Source organism: Myotis nattereri (genome assembly GCF_964212035.1).
Source record: "Myotis nattereri genome assembly, chromosome: 8".
Taxonomy (NCBI): domain Eukaryota; kingdom Metazoa; phylum Chordata; class Mammalia; order Chiroptera; family Vespertilionidae; genus Myotis; species Myotis nattereri.
In genome coordinates, this window is record NC_138083.1 from 87,688,788 (window position 1) to 87,702,105 (window position 13,318).

Below are 13,318 nucleotides of genomic sequence, written 5' to 3' on the forward strand. Positions count from 1 at the left end.
CAGAAGTGAAAACATTCTAGCATCAGTGTAATGACACCGTAATTCTCAAAGGGAAGCGCAAAAACTGCGCATTCGAGTAAAAAGTGGGTAAGAATCGAGCCATGCGCAAACGGAACCAGGTACACAAACAACAGAGGGGCAGACACGTGGTGAGGCCCTTGGGTTTGGGAAAGAGTGGACGCATAGACGTTTCTTAAAGTGAAACCTTTGATTCTGCAGTTCTACGGAATGAGCAAAGGACAGTGTAATAAATATACTCTTGTAGTTTCACAACTGTGGGGATCGTGGTCTCTGCTGAATTTGTAATGTTTTGTTAAACTTGGGATAAAGACAGAAAAAGAACCACTGACCAGTGAGCATTCACAGATAATTAAGGGAAAGGAAATTACGTATGAGAAGACCTTAGAAACTATTTGACTAAGTAACTAGTGATGTTACTATAGACAACGTCCTCAGAAGGGTGAGTGGATGAAGTTGGCTCTACAGTAGGTGTTTGTGTTAGAAATGACTGCGTATTTGAGCCAATTTGGTAAAATTTGGTAAAGTGCCTCAGCATCCTATCCCAGCGCCTTGTAGCTAGGTTCCTAGAATTAATGTGACTTAGAGACTTTAAAACTTTTACAAGTTGGATTTTAATTCTGCAGTTGAGTATGACTGTAACTTTTCTTTGGCTCCCAAACGTAAGCCAAAGACTTGGCAGTATACTGGTTGATCTGTTGTCTCAAGACCTATTTTACTTTATTTCAAATTTAGCTATTGTCATAATTGATATATTAAGAATAACAGAAGATACTGTAAAAAGTGGCTCATTATATATAGTTTTATGTGTGTCTAACTATGCTACTAAGGATTTTTATTTTAAATTAAGGATAAAATATCTCAGAATAGTCTGACGAGGCAAAGGAAGTAAGCTCAAGGTAGGATGCTAGTAAAAAAATTGCTGTGTGGTTTTTTTTTTAAGGGAAATGTAAAAATGCTACTTATTTTTCAAAAAGTTTTTATATAAAAAACAGTACATTTCCACTATAGGAAAAGGAGAAAGTAAACATAACATGAAAGACCTTTTTGATGTGTGTCTGTGAGGGCAGGGTATCGGTGTATGAATTTTATACACACATACTTATATATAATAATGGGTTTACACCCACACAGTGTTCAATAGTGTCCCCCAGAATTCATGTCTCCCTGAAACCTCAGAATGTGCTGTTAATAGGAACTAGAGTCTTTGGGGATGCAATTAGTTAAAATGAGGCCATACTGGATTAGGGCCCTAAGTCCAATGACTTATGCCCTTAAAAAAGGCCAGTGGAGACACAGGAAGAAGGTCAGGAGATAACAGAGGCAGAGACTGGAGTGATGTAGCCATAAGCCCCGGAAGGAATGGGGCCAAGAGAAGTAGAAAGAAGCTAAGAATGGCACCTCTCCCTGCTCCTCTCCGATCCCTCAGAGGAGCACGGCCTGCCAACCACTTCGTTTCAGATTCCTAGCCTCCAAAACGGTGAGAGTACATGTCAAACCACCCGGTTTGTGATCATTTGTTATGGCAGCCCTAGGAAACCAACACAGTACATACACACTTTAGTACTAAGCTTGCTTTTCTTCACATGTTGTGAATATCTTTCCTATCTTCTTCATGTATAATATCTACTATATTTTACTATGTAGGTATGCCATAATATGCCTGATTCCAGAATTTTATGTTAATACTAGAGGCCCAGTGCACAAAAATTTGTGCACTCGGGGGTGGGTGGGTGGGGGGTCCCTCTGGGACCCCTCGGGGGATGTCCACCTGCTGGCTTAGGCCCGCTCCCCAGGGGATCGGGCCTAAGCTGGCAGTCAGACATCCCTCTGGCAGCCCGGGAGCCCTTGGGGGATGTCCACTTGCCAGCGGGGAGCAGGCCTAAGCTGTAGTCGGACATCCTTAGCGCTGCTGAGGAGGCAGGAGAGGCTCCCGCCACCACCGCTGTACTAGCAGCCATCAGCCTGGCTTCTGGCTGAGCAGAGCTCCCCCTGTGGGAGCGCACTGATACCAGGGGGCATCTCCTGCATTGAGCATCTGCCCCCTGGTGGTCAGTGTGTGTCATAGTGACCAGTCATTCCCAGTGGTTCTGCTGTTAGGGTCAATTTGCATATTATCCTTTTATTATACGTTAACATGTTTGCTTCCAAGAACTGCTAGTTTCATCACTTCTCCTTTTTCAGTTATTATTTCAAAATAACAGAGCCACTTACATGCTAACGATGACTGAATCATTGTTGGCTCGCATAAAAGGACGGACATTTTTCCATGTCCTATCATTCTCCAGGTGGTCTTGGGGGGAGGTTTAGTTGTTTGCTAATTTGAGTCCTTAAAGCCAAATGGACATCATTGGTTCTGGGCCGCCTTGCTACCAGGAAGGGAAGCCAGCAATTATCTTTTTTTTCAGTCATGTCCTTGGCCATAATAACTAAGGGAATCACAGGACGTCCTGTCTAATAGTATTTGGCTTCCTTTCATGGAACAACCTCAACTGAAGCAAAACAACACTCTCAGCTGATACTTGAGTGGCTGTGACCTGCTCAGTCCCCGCCAGAAGGCAGAAAGCTAGAGATTGTTACCGTCGTGGAAGCAGTCACTCATCTGAAATGTGGCCTGAAGGTTTCGCAATAAAATAAATGATAGATGAAATAAGTTACACTCGCAAAACCTGCTTGTAGGCCCAGGGCATTTGTGAAATCATAAGTGACCTTATATTTTATAATCTCTGTGGATTTTGAAACATACACGGCTAAGAAATTCAGCTTTTAGCTGAGAACATCCTGGAAGCCAGGCATTCCCACCCTCTCGAAATCACACATTCCCTCAGCAGATCCTTTCAGGTAACTGCAAGGCCTTACTGGGCTTTTGCTTCCCAGTTTTCAAATTTTACTTAAGGCAGTTTCTCCTCAGGGGGTTAGAGAAGTCAGGAGTCAAATGGCAACAACAAGACTGTCACATCAGATGGAATGAGGGTGGAGCAAGGAAGGGGTGGGGGATGTTTGCCTCAGAGTGAAAAAAAAAAGAAAAATTGAGAATCTAATGCTTTAATTATCTGGGCAAGTTTAGAAAGCGTGGAAGTGGTTTCTTGCTGCTTTTAAAAAGAATGCATTTCTATACACATTTCCCTCAAAATTTAAAACAGTGGAAAATCTGATATAGCGTTAAGGGGACACTCACTACAAAGAAAAGTATATTGACATTATTACAGGGCTCTTCTCCACAGAATTAAAAAAATGTCTCTTATCTAACAAGACCCCATAGAAAACCTAGCTCCTAAATTTAACTCTTTCATATCAAACTTTTAAAGTGGGCTTAGTGGTTTTTTTTTTTTCCTGAGCTAAAATAATGATCCTGTTATTAATTTGCTATTTTTAATATAATCATTTTATACGGATTTGCTGGAAGCTGGACCTAATTGCTAGAAAGGGCATTGTGGACAAAGACCAGGGAGAAACAACGTCCCTTTCTCCTGAGGGGTTTATATTCCAGTTAGATTCAGTCAACGCTATATCATAGTATCCAGAATATATTTTAAACAATAAGATAAACCACCTAATTTTTGAAAATGGGCGAGAGATTCGAATAGACACTTCACTAGAGATACCCAAAAGGTCAATGAGCACATGAAAACATACGCCAGTTCCCGGGGGAAGCGTATCAGCTCAACTGCTCCATCAAACCTAACACCGACATTATTAACCATCAGGAAAATACAAATTAAAATCTCAGTGAGATATCGCTGTACATCCAGGAGGATGGCCAAAGTGGAAGACGGACAACACCAAGTGTTGCCAAGGATGTGAAACAAGCAGAATGCTCACATTCTGCTGGTAGGAGTGTAAAATGGTACCACCACTTTGGACAATTATTTAAGTATACTTGGTATATGATATTATATGTTAAACACCATTCCTATGACCCAATTATTCTGCGCCTAGGTATTTACCCCAGAGAAATGAAAACATATGTTACCACAAAGACATGGTCATGAATATTCATAGACTTATAATTGCTAAGAACTGGAAAGAAGCTAAATGCTTACCAACTGGTGAATGATAAAATATGGTATAGCCATACAATGGAATACTTACGCAGCAATACAGAGTACTGAACTGCTGATAAACCCGATCTGGAATCTCAAAATCATTACACCAAGTAAAGGAAGTCAGACAGAGGAGAGGACAATCTGTATGATCCCATTAACGTAGATAGCATCTAGACCAGTGATGGCGAACCTTCTGAGCTCGGCGTGTCAGCATTTTGAAAAACCCTAACTTAACTCTGGTGCCGTGTCACATATAGAAATTTTTTGATATTTGCAACCATAGTAAAACAAAGACTTATATTTTTGATATTTATTTTATATATTTAAATGCCATTTAACAAAGAAAAATCAACCAAAAAAATGAGTTCGCCTGTTACCTCTGACACGCGTGTCATAGGTTCGCCATCACTGCTCTATACTGTGTGACAGAAAGCCAAGTAGTGGTTGCCTGGTAACGTGGACAGAGGCGATATGAACTCCAACGGTATCAGGAATCTTGGGGGTGAAGGCTTTCAGGGTACATACACTGCCAAGACCCACTGAATCATATACTCTAAACAGATACAATTTGTTTATGTAAATTAATTCTTTTAAAAAAATATATATTTTATTGATTTTTTACAGAGAGGAAGGGAAAGGGATAGAGAGTTAGAAACATCGATGAGAGAGAAACATCGATTCAGCTGCCTCCTGCACAGGCCCTACTGGGCATGTGCCCGCAACTGAGGTACATGCCGTCGGCCGGAATCAAACCCGGGACCCTTCAGTCCCCAGGCCGATGCTCTATCCACTGAGCCAAATGGGTCAGGGCATGTAAATTAATTCTTAATAAAGCTGATAAGAGTGGAAAGACTACAGTATAATGTCTGAATTGTTTTCCACATTCAATTTGGACTTTTAGTGAACATCTGCTCTGCGCCCAGGTGTTGCACAAGGTACTGAGGACACAAAGGTCATAGACTAAAATAAAGACAGGGGAAAAGAGTAGGTTAAGACTCCAAGCTACAGTACTCGCTAATATTTTGAAAAGCATTTAGTTCTACCAGTCACTGCTTGGTATGCTTTATATTCCGCCTCTCATTTAAATCCTCATTGAGAACTCTGTGATGTGGGTCGATGATTGCCGTTTGCACATTAGAGAACGAGGCTTGGAGAGGCTGAAAATTCTGCCCTCGATCACACAGTCAGAAAGGGATGCAGCTGGAAGAGAAAGGCCTCCAGCCGGAGCCCGAGCTGTGCCACGGCCCCGCGCCGCCTCTCCCAGAGCGAGCTGGGCCTTGGGGAGCCCAGCTGGTCCTGATGTGGGGCAGGAACAGGGGGGCGCTGCAGAGCCCGGGCCGACTTTTCGGTCCAGACCAAGTTTTGAACTGGACTTGGGGTGTCAGTGACACAGCCACCCCACAGGCTGCGAGCACGCTCGCTGTTATTCATGCTGACACCCTCAAGTGGGCGGTAGGACAATCAGAAATTCCAGGGAGAGAAAGACTGGCTTCCCAAACACCAAACCTGCCTTTCCACATCCTATGTGTTGCTGGCCTCACTAGGGGATTTGGAAAGACTTACAGGTCTCCATCCCTCCTAGGTGCCTGATGACTCATCTTTCTCCTCCCTCCTGAGAACTCTGCCCCCAGAAACAGAAGGAGTGGGGGGAAGAGGAGCAAGGAGGGGCTGGCACCTCCACCCCCCAAAACCCTCACCCTGTGTTGGGCCCATGCCCCCACCCCCTCTTCCACTCCCTCCTTCTCTAGCAGAGACCTCAGCTCGCAGCCCCCCCCCCGCAAGCTTCCCATTTCACGGCTGGTTATCGGTGGTGAGCAGTCCCTACAGCTGGGATCATGTATTCAAAGCCCTCCTTTGGGGGACTCTTACTTGGTCAGTCTCCATGGGGACTCAGACTGGTGGGTGAGGGGCTGTCACACCAGCACTGTCGCAGGGGTCACGAAGGCCAGATAGTGCTCATTGTCGTCCGTGAGGTGGGAGGTTAAGCTAGGATTGGGGGAGGCCAGAGGACCGCAGCCGAGTGGCTGAAATAGGGTGATCTCACTGTTTGAGGGCCTCACACAGTACCTGACACACAGCAGGTACTCAAACAACGAGAAGAAAACAAAAATTCTAAGAGGAGATGGAAAAAGAATCGTCACTGAGGGCTGCCCTGCAGTTCGTGCAGGATTCATGGCGCATACCGAGCGGGCTGGACACATCGCAGAACCGAGGAGGCAGCCGGGGTCCTCCGGCCACAGAGAAGCGAAGATGGACGATGGACACGAGGTGTGAAACTCAGAGGGCAGGTGCTACAGGAGCGCGTTGCATTTGTGATGTGCGAGGCTGTTGTAATTAAGGCTGGCAACTGCCTTACGCAGATTTTAAATTTTAAACATCATCCACGTGACTTCAGTAAGCCCACGAATATGTTGAGATGCTTCCCAATATATCTCAGCAGGTAAAACGCATTGTTAAAATAAGACTCTATAAAAAAAAAATACACAGGGACCCACCTGTCCAGTTCCCAGTTATTAGCTTCTATCCTCACACTTTCCCCAGGTATCTCATGAGTCGTATATGCTCTCATTTTCCTCACTTTTTACATAAAAGTTAGCGCAGTGTAAGAGAGATAAGCCTTTTCACTTGTCCTCCAGTGACTCTTGGCGAGGGAGAAGTAACCGTCCGGCCACATAGGCCACTCAAACCAAGCTCAACGCTGTGCCTTCAGGCCGCACGGGCATTAAAGCGTATACACACAGCTCATGGTCGAGGACTGGCACACTCACACACAGGTTTTGTTTTCACGCTGCCTTTCTGAGAGCTTGTGAAAATCACAGGCCCGATCACTCTGCCTCTGCCAGGTGTCAGCACAATCCTCACAGAATTACTTTACTGGGGTCAGGTGTGAACATCTCCCCACCTCACAGTCCTCCCTCCTCGCCCACCCGGGGCCCTGGGTGCCAGAGGCTTTTCAAGAAGGGGCCGAGCCGTGTTCACCTTTGTAGTCCCAGCCCCCGGTCTGGAGTTCAGCAGACAGAAGGAACTCAAGTTTGCTAAAAGGGCAGATGAAGCGTCTGCTGGATTTTTGGCTTCAATTTCAACATAACAATAACTGTGGAATTATTTAGAGAGTGGGAATTGGAAATTGTTTACTGTTAGCAATCTGAAGACATGCTTTGGCATTCTAAAACGATAAAAAGGAAGTCAAGTAGGGTGGGGGTGGGGGGGTGGGGGGTAGAGGAGCCCATTCTAGTAGCTTCACTTCCCCCTGATTTGCTGAGCACCAACTGCAAACCTTGCAGGGAATCACACCCTTAAATGAAGGATTCTACTGTTTATAAGCAAAGTGGAATGCACATAAGAACGCAGCCCTGAGGTGTCAAGGCCTCTGGCATTTTTGACAAATTACCGCTCAGGGTCTTGCCAAGGTAGGCTGACTCTCAAGAACAAAAAGATAAATGTCTTTAAAAGAAAGCAAAAACAAATATGACTTCCGGAAAAAGTAACACTGGCTCGCAGAAATCTAGGTGTGCCTCATGGAAGAGCACATCACAGTTCAGGCTTTTGCCACATCACAGTCCGGCCATCAACTCAGGACGCATTCTGTGTGCAGCATCACACGCTTCACAGACTCCCAGCAACACACACTGTGTTATTTATTATTTACAGCAGGGACTCTGCTCTCTCAAACCTCCTGCCCATTCCTCTCTGTCCAAGTCCTGGCCCAGATCTGGGTTTTGGCACATTTTACCCGGCCCAAACCATATGAGGTCCAGAAATAACAGGAAGACTGAATTCAGGACAAATGACACACCATCATCGGCGTGGCCATCCTATGTCTATATTACCACATTTAGAAAAAGCAAAATAATGCTTTAAGCAGAAGAGGCCGTCCTGGTTTAAGTGAGTAAAATCCTAATTAGCCTGGGGAGAGTTGACCCCGAAAATACACAAGTATTTTTTTTTATTTTTTTAGTAACCTACTAAGAAATTATTTCTTGGTGACCTATAAAACTGTTCAATCTTACCTCACTAATGATTCTTTTCATTAAAATGAACGAGCATTTTTGGGATGCATTTTAACAAAAAACATAGTCAGGAAAAATGTCTTTGACTGGTGCTATAAGGCGATAGTTGTATAATTTTAGTTTTTGCCTATGTGAACTGTAGCTTTCCATTTTGAAAGAATTCTCTCAACACAATATACATTCCAAGGGCCAAAACACCAAGATAAAAATCATGATTTTCAAATGAACTAAGAAACAAGGTCCATGCGTTGCCAATGGGATGTGTGTGGAGTGTTGCGAGGAGGAGGGCTGCTGGAATGAATAGTGCTTAAGATTCTGGATGAACATGGCATATCCAAGTTGGCTTTTCAGCGGCTGGTAGCTGAACGCTAGCCTCCTGTTAGCATACGACACTACGCTCACACACATGCCTATTCTGACACCTTTCATTGTGGGAAAAGGTACTTTTCACAGGAGAGGAACAAATCATTTTTTCCTCTAAAGCGAGACCAACAAAATTCAAAAGTAAACAAACCCATGTAATCCAAGTTCGGTTGGTTCTCAGTCTACTCCAGGGCCTGGCACCACGCGGTCACGGCGGCTGTCAGAGAGCTGGCGCTGGAGCCCTGAGCAGCGAGCGCCCAGCTGCTCATCAGTCATGTCTGCACACTCCATGGAATCGAGTGGCTCAGGAGGGTCCTTCCCCAGGAAGCAGCAGGCCCTCTGGTGTGGAGTGTGGGATGCTTAGAGCAGTGTAAGCGCACACACCAGCCACCCCCTGAAGTCAGGCTGCTGCCTATGAAGTGGGCTTCTGCCATCAGAGGAGCCACTGTCTGACCCGCGTACCAGTCCTGTGATGGGGCGAAGCTGTCGTTGCTGCCACTCGGGACAGAAGCCTGGAGCCAGGGAACATCTGTCGACCGTGTCCTGATCCCTACACTGGGTTCCAGAGAGCTCTCTCCTGGGGATTAAGGATGCTCTAGTCCGTCTGGGGCCTGCAGGGTGGGGCACTGCTGAAACTCCATTTACCTTTTAACTCTCATTTCAAAACAGGACATCAATCCCAGCACACACACCGCTGCTGACATGGCGCTGGGTTTAGATGAATACACTTTCAGTGGCGTGCCATGTCCGACTTCTGCCCACCCTGCCTGCCTTACAGTGCTCCTGCCTTGTTGCCCACCACTGCCCAACCTGCAGCTTGCCAGGCCGAGCAAAATCCCGATGCGAAAGCCCACACCCCTTTCACCAGAACGCCTGGCCTCCCACAGTGCCGGCTGGCTGGCTCCCTACGGCAGGCTGGCCTCTGGGGTATCTTTTTCTACTCTGAGTCACTGTGGGCTCAGGAAGCGCAAACCACTTTTGCTTTCAGACCAAGCCAAATCCTCACAAGGTGTATCTGTTACAAAACGACTGACTTTGCTAGAACGCAAGGTCCTTGGAGGGGCATCCAGTAGAGAGCCTGCCCGGAGCAGACTCTCAAGTGCTTGTCAGGTTAATTCCCCAAACCAAACAGAATATGGAGATGAGTCCCAATATTTCCCCTCCATGAATCGAAGGAATTATTTACTGCAGCTTCAGGAGGTTCCTGTAAATGCTGAAAACAACCACCTAAATTCAAGGGACCATCGCAAACCACTGCTCCGCTAAGATAACGCTCTGTCAACAGATTCAACAGGTGACAGCCGCTGGGGAGGGGGCGAGCCTCTCACCAAGGCACCGCGAAGACCATCCCCTTAACAGGAGCTCTGACCAAGGAACCTGGACAGAAGTTCAAATACTGGGCCCCTAAGAACTGAAGCCATTAAGTAATCCTTTGATTTTTTTTTTTTTTACAAAAATATTAAGGGCAAATATTAAGAAAAATATTAAGGACAAAAATCACTATTTGTGAAAATCTCCTAGGACAGTAGTAAACCCAGATGATACACATGCATAACGGAGATGCATGAGGCTCGATCTGTCGTGTCTGCAGCGGCTGTTTTGGGGAGTATGGTCTGAACTCCACATTCTGATCCAAGTGAGCCGTGTGACAACAGCTTCTATGAAATGGAACACACTCCCACAATTATCGTTTATACACATGCATGCCTTTTCTTTTTGTTTTTCTTTATATATATTATTGATTTCAGAGAGGAAGGGGGAGGACGGAAAAGAAACATCAGTGATGAGAGAAAATCATTGACTGGCTGCCTCCTGCATGCCCCCTACTGGAGATCGAGCCCGCAACCCGGGCATGTGCCCTTGACCGGAATCGAACCCGGGACCCTTTGGTCCACAGGCCGACGCTCTATCCACTGAGCCAAACCAGCCAGGGCTTCTTTTTGTTTTTCTTAACAAGAGTTCATTTTTCAAAGTGGGCAAAGTTGGATGTGAAAACCTTAAGTTTTCAGTTTGCTTTTTTTTGGTTTGTTTACAGTCCATTTCTTGGGGCCAAGCGAATTTTTTTTAAAGTATTCAGAAACAGACGCTACTGTAGCAGCGTGTTCAAACACCCACGTGGACATCGTCCTCTGGACTTACACATTCATGCCTACAAGCCTGCAGTGGGCGAACAGAGCGGGTGGCAGGGCGCCGGTCATCAACCCCTTTCCCAGCATCTGCACGCGCACAGGGAGCCCTCCCCAGGGAGGGCCCGGAGGCTCGCTCACGCGTGAATGGAGTGTCACCTCGCACTGCCCACACGGCACTTATATCTTCGGCGGCTCTTCACATCTATGGATTCCCAGTGCTCGTGCATGCAGTGAGGAAGCCGGCCGAGGCCGTCACATGTGTGAACACACGCGTGGACACGTCCGCAGGGCTCCGCTGAGCCATTTCTGCACGCGCTCTTTTCAACTGAAATGACTAAGGGAGGGCAGTTTTCTAAAGGAAACTTGTTCTTCTAACCAAAGGGCGCGCAGGTTTCAATAATGATTTACTGCCCACTCCAGTCCCGGCTGGAAAAATGGGCTCTGTTTACACTGAGAGATACCTGGGCTAGGATATCTGGGTCATGAGCCGTATCTGACCCTGATTTATAAACAACCTGGGGCACATGCTATGGCAACAGTGTCTCCTGTGGGGAGAGCGCTGGCCCCTCACTCTCACTGAGAGCCTGGGGAGCTCCCCGCCCCCCCCCCCCCCCCCCCCGCTCCCCGCTCAGCTGTGCGACCTGCCAGGTGAGGGGTGTCCGGCCTGGAGCTCCTGAAAGAGCCCTTCTTTCAAGAATCACAACCTTCTTCTTATATGTACACAGCTCTTTCTTGTTTGAAACATTTTGAAGTTAACCTCACAAAATCTTTGTTAGAATGCAGTGAGATTCCTTACAGGTGAAGAGCAAATGCAGGGATCTTTACAAAGAGAATGGACTTGCTGGGGGCCTGCCTAGAGGTCAGTAAAGGGGCCAGGAAGAGAATGTGGACAACCCAGGCCCCAGCCTTACCTGGGATGGAACAGGACTCTCTCTGCAGCACCTCTCACTGGCGGGGGATATACTGAACCGACAGCCAAAGCAAAACTTACTTGGTTACCCCTCTACTCTGGCTTTCAAACTGCCTTCCACATTTTCTCAGCACTTAAATGGCAGCGTTATTCCAGCCCCAGGATGCCAAAATAACCACGGAATAGTGCCCGAGGAGAAAAATGTGTCATGGTTTTCCGTCCCCTGTTCTTCTCCAGGGAAATACGCCGTCGTGAGGAGACACTGGCCATCGGGAGAAAAGCAGCCGGAGGAGAACAGGGAGCACCCCTGTCCCCGGGTGCGCCCTGTGTGTGACTCAGAACATGTGCAGTTCTGGAGGCTTCCTCTTCACGTAACCTATGGCATCCCTCACTATCGCGTCCAATAACCCTATCACATAACATCCGGATGCCATGATGCGCCTAGTGACTGAAGAATTCATTCAGGCAGATCTTTATTCCAGTCCAGTTTTGTTTTCCACATAATTTCAGGGACCATTATAGACTCAGAAAGCAAACTGGGAATAATTCAGGAAATGGAAATAGCGTGGACTGGATTCAAAAGGTACACAAAATTTTATTTTAAAGCAATAATTTACCACCAAAATCCGCATGTAACCTTTCCACCACGTGACTTTCCACTGCACTGCCATTTCGAGTTAGCTCATATGACTAATAAGACCCAACTAGGCCACATCCTCCGGCCCACGTGGTAAAATTCGAACTCGTCTAAAAAAGCAACGGCTACCTACACGGCAGAGATGAAATCACTGAAGAGGTGAGGGCTTTCAGTGCATTACCTATAAGAACAGCTTAAATAAGTGAGGTTTCAAAGCAACTCAGGGTTTGTTTTTGTTGTTTGTTTGTTTTTGTTTTTATTCTATTTTAGGCCTTGGAATGTCCACAGAAAAAGGCAGAGGAGTAAGGGACAGAGGGACCCAGCTTTCCCATCATGAGCTTGGGTCTCCAAAAAGGGGAAGCCCATAAGTTGTGGGCCGATGGTGGTTTCCATGAAGGGCACGCCGAGCACTTGGAACCTGAAAGGAGGCCGCGTCAGTGTATTAGCTGGAACCCTAGGGCATGAGATTTTGGTGACTTCCTGGGCACAGCCAGAATTAACTCCAAGTATTTCTAGAACGACCAGAGGCGATAGGGCAACGAGTCAGCAAACAGTGCTCCTTTGGTCACAGACAGAGGAAGTGGGGTAATTTCGGGGCCCATTATATAAACATTCATACATACAGAATATTCTGCCCATAACACTACCTGGATGTTTAGACGAAGGCGTTAAGAAAAGAAAGAAAAAAAAGAAAAGAGCCCTTTCCTGTGCTCGCTAGCGAGAGGATGCACTTCGGAGGTATGTGTGCCCTGCTTCAAAGCAACAGCACTGTTCGCCGTTATCAAGGCAGCTTTTAAAAATAACCGGCCCGGGTACAAAAGAACTTCAGAGGAAACAGGAGCGAAGCTATCCGTCTCCCTTCGGGTCTGGCCCTGAACGCACCAGACGCTAGCTGCATTGCTCCACGACATTGTTATCCTTATCAAACAATGCAAACAATTTTAATGAGCTTATCTGCTGGAACATATTGCCAGAGATGCTCATGTCAGAACGATGCCAACCGCCCAGGCCGACTCATTCATCAAAGGGCTCCCGATGCAATGACCAAGATCAGCCCCATCCTCAAATCAGACCTCAGCACAACACCGGGAACTACCTTCCCACCGACCAGACCATCCGACCGTCCTCCGTATAAAAGGGCGGGCTCCCCGACCCCGGCGGAGGCCGCCAACTCCCGAGAAAATGCACCCCGGCGCCCAGGTCCC

General features: G+C 46.7%; 1 protein-coding gene across 4 annotated transcripts in view; it reads right to left on the reverse strand.

Moving 5' to 3' along the window:
• Positions 1 to 13,318, reverse strand: part of MAPRE2 (microtubule associated protein RP/EB family member 2) — a 119,420-nt gene that overhangs the window by 64,226 nt on the left and 41,876 nt on the right. The window lies entirely within an intron of this gene.